Raw genomic sequence first — 4,397 nt, forward strand, 5'->3', positions numbered from 1 at the left:
ATCAAGCATATACGACGGGAAGGAAACAAAGTAGATGACCTACTGGTGAATATAGGAGTAGAAAGCGGAAAGAATCTACATATAGATACACTCTCTATGCTAGCCACTGAACAATAGATTTTGGAGTATAAGGAATTGGTGAAGAGGGAAATGACTCAAGAGGAAGACGCGCACCCAGATGCAGGTGTATCCCAAGAGCATTAACGGCCACAATCAGGATTGCCGGCGCAAGGACTTGCCAGGTGGTGAAATGCGCTCTGATCCAGGCTCATCTCAGACAAAACCTGGCCAGCATGCATGTTGCAATAAATGGCCCATCAGGCCGAGAGTTGGAAACAGACGAAATTTGAATGGCACCTCCAGAACCTTAAGTTCATCCCCCGTTCCTTAGCTATTGTCCGCCGCAGGCTGAATTTTCTTGTAGCATAACAGCTACAGGGAGACGATGCTAGCACCTCTGTTGCATTGATCTCGGAAATGGGCTTCATTTCTCCCACTCCAAGCACTGCCCTGTAAATCCTGCTCAGGAGCCCTATCTTCACAACCAATCATCCCTCCCGACTGCTTATCTAGCTAATTTTCCCTCCAACCTCTCTGGTATGGTCAGGCACCGCATGAGGAGTCGCCGCGAAGGAACTAGAGGTGGCAGCGCTCGTCCTCAGGCAACGCAGAGCTCGGCTCCCCCCTCTCCTCCATATCATTAGGAAAATTCGCCTCCCCGCAGGTCACCGCATAGACATTATCCCCATACACGCAGCGGGTGGGGGCAAGGCTTGGCATCAATGGCTCCACACAGTGATTTTAGGCTCCATTCTGCTATTTCTCAGTTGCGTCCCGACCCTGTCCCTCATGCTACCTAGTTCAGGTTTCAAAGCTGTCTGAATAGACCCATAATAACTGCCAATGTGACTATCATCTTCATTGAAGAAGATGAGGTGAACAGGGAACAAGCGAGAAATTCTGAAGAGCACTCACAGGAGGTGAGAATTCAGGAAATGGGAAGGGGTTATGGGAAAAAGTCGAAGAATGATGCGAGGGAGCAAGTCACAGCAGAATGCATGGAGGATAAGCTCATGAAGGGGACATTCAGCGGGCTGGTGGTAGCTTTGCAAGAGCGGCTCTGATGGTGGGGTTCGCTGGCAGCTCAAGCGGCACCCAACATGCAGGGGGGCCTCCAGGTGGTGTTGAAAAGAGCAATGTGGCGCAGAAAGGTATAGTATGGGACTAGTATGCCTATCTCGTGGTCGAGGAGAAACCAGACAGGGATGAAAACAAATGACGCCATGTGGCATCCGTTGCCACCCATGACCCAGCTCGGCCTTCCACTGTCGAAGGGTTGGTCCAGTCATTTGATGTTTTTGATGCTTGTTTGTCTAATCAATGGTTTTGTTGTTCTATTTTCAAGTCTAGTGGTGCTGAGTTGTACATTTTTTTTGGGGTCCAAGTCTGATATTTGGGTGTCCGTTGATGACAGTTCAGGATTATATGTTTACTATTTTGCAATGTCAAACTGGTTTCCCCAATCTGGGGCAGTTTCGACTGTTTTGATGAACTTTAGCAATAGAGGTTCAAGTGGGGACCTCGGTGTAATTATATTTTTTTTTTGTATTAATAGAACTAGTCTTACATAGAAAAAAACAAAGGTCTATACTATGGGATGATATACAATTTGAACAATAATGTAACAATTAATCCCACGCTAGAACCAAAGATTGGAACTTCTTCACCGAATCCAGAGGAATTTAAATTAATCCCACGCTTGAACCAAAGATTGGAACCTCTTCACAGAATCTAGAAGATTTGAAGTTCATAATGGGACCATGCATTGGTTTTTGGAATGGTTAAGATAGCCTCTGCATATACCCTCTATGTGGGGGTGTTTTTTGATGTGGAGGAGTCATTTCCCTTTTCTCTTTTCAACATTATCAGTTTTTCTGGTCTAGTGAATCTGACACTAATATGTGTGGCAAGCTGGCCTTTTGGGGAGTCCTTCACTATGAATTATGGCTTGTGGTGGAAGAGATTGTCATCTTTGGCAATTCGAATATGACAATGGACTAGGCATTGGATTCTTGTTCTCTTGATGTTCCATCTTTGGGTCACTAGTTGGAACAAATTAGCTCAATAAAGGCTTGCTTTCGCTCCTTATCCTTTCACCACATTTTTAGAGAGCATAGTTCATTGGTTGACCAACTCTCAAATAGTGGGATCCTGGGTTTCTTCATTATGAATGCCTGGTTTAGGAATATGTCATAGGCTTATGATCCTTCCTCTTTTCATGAAGGAATGCACTTTTTCCTAAATTATCCTAGGCATATGATCATGTATTTTGTTTCTCTACTAGGAATATGACCCATTCTCTCTGGGTCATTCAGTGCCATATGGAGGGGAATTTTTGTTTTTTTGGTCTTTGGGAAGGTGTTGATGGGGACCTATTTTTGTATTTTTTGCTTGCAATTGGGAGTATGCCTATGTTGTATGGTCTGGTTCACTCTTTTTGACACCCTTGCTGGATCTACAATATAGCATTGGGTGCAGAGGATTTCTACTAGATGTAACAACTTCAATTAAATTGAATTTTGTTATTTTTTTCCTGTGAAAAAATATGAGAGGAATCTGACCTGAACCATTTTCCTAATCACATTAATATATTACAAGTCATACCAATTTATCCAATTATTACGAAGAAGAACACATCTAACAGAATTATTATATCAGTAAATAGATGTGCATACTTGCATAATAAAAAATGTAATGCACATTCCCCTCTTTGGTCTCTCATACATCTTCTCATGCTTATACCTCTCACTTTTTATTTCCATACGCTCTAACTCTATCTCCTTCTTACTTTACAAACCTAATTTATGAAATTCTTTTAGAGAAATGAAACAATTCATAAATAGATAGAATCAAATCGTTCATTTATTTTAGGGGGGAAATCACACCTAAATACATAACTCCTTTTACAATATTCCCAATAGAAATATTACATGGAAAGCGAATGCTAACGCATCAAAAATTGATAAAAACTCTAGATTGTCACCTAGAACTAAGATACCTTATAACTAAATGAGAAATCCACCTTTCTATTCTTGTTAATATATTATAAATTATAAAAATGTTATTAAGGGAACCCACTCTCTTTAGTAAATTCATAAGATCCATCTTTTGAGGTCAATGATAAGGTTGAAATATGGAATATGCTTTTACATTAGACTCCGAGAGAGCAAAAATTCCATGAACTCATGTTCACATATTTGTTGGGCCTCCATTTTGATGCAATTTCACACACCTTTTCCCCTATGATTACTCCTACTTATATTTAGTTTCTATCATTATCATATGTAGTATGCACATCATAGGATCACTACCTTAAGCCTAAGCATGATAAGGTAAATTATTAATTATTTAGTATATTTCCTTTGTTTTAAATGGTTAAGGAGATTTAAATAAGATTTTACTAATGATGTTCAATGTAGAGGATTAATTCCTATGATAGGTGAAGGGTTCTTGTTCGTTCACTTTAGCTCCTTTTTTAAGAATATAATGGCTCTTTCTCCCTCATCAATTTTCATATGTCCAACTATCATGATGAGAATTGAGCACATGGGTTATGTAAAGAAGGGGCCCAAACTGGCTTTGTGTCATTCCATTTGTTCCTAGGTCCTTACGAAGAAATGTGAATCCATCGTTAAAGATCTTGTCAAACCTTCCTCTATATGTAGCAGATCTCCATACATAATGAACAATAATGATCTTTCCATCCCATCAATAGTTTTTTTTGTCAGTTCATCAGTAGTTTGAAGCCTTCAATCTCATTCCTATGTATGTGATTGAATGATCCATGTTGTATTTCTACAATCTATTAAGCCAATGATACCTTTAGGTCCAAATTTGGTAGTGTAGGCTCTGTTCTATGAGAAGAGATACATCAGATCCCGTGAGACAAAGGGACCATATCTGATGGAAACTAGTATGGATCCTTGTGATTCACGCTCACTTGGTTTATGAAGACACTACATATCATTTTGATAAAAGCCAAGGATGCTATTGCTCTTTTATGAGGACTAGGATCAGAATACAACCTTAAAAATTGTATGTATTATTTGATCTGTAATCCATGAAATCAGGGACATTGATCTTATCCATAGTTATGATCTTCTTATAAATATATATTAAAATTTTTAGTGTGATATGGAGGATACAAAAGGGGAGATGAATGATTATATGTATACTATTTTTTATAATATTATAATACTCTAATCTTCATTATCTTGTGGTTTTGTTGTTGGCATATTGTTGATTGTTTTTGGGTATTCTGCTTCTAAAAAAGGAAATTCCCCCATCTTAGGAAGAAAATTGGCAAATCCAAATGATATAATTGTAGGATTTCCATA

The sequence above is a fragment of the Pinus tabuliformis genome, chromosome 8 (genome assembly GCF_031772625.1).
Source record: "Pinus tabuliformis cultivar Carrire ecotype Pingquan chromosome 8, CPIR1, whole genome shotgun sequence".
In the NCBI taxonomy this organism is placed as follows: Eukaryota; Viridiplantae; Streptophyta; class Pinopsida; order Pinales; family Pinaceae; genus Pinus; species Pinus tabuliformis.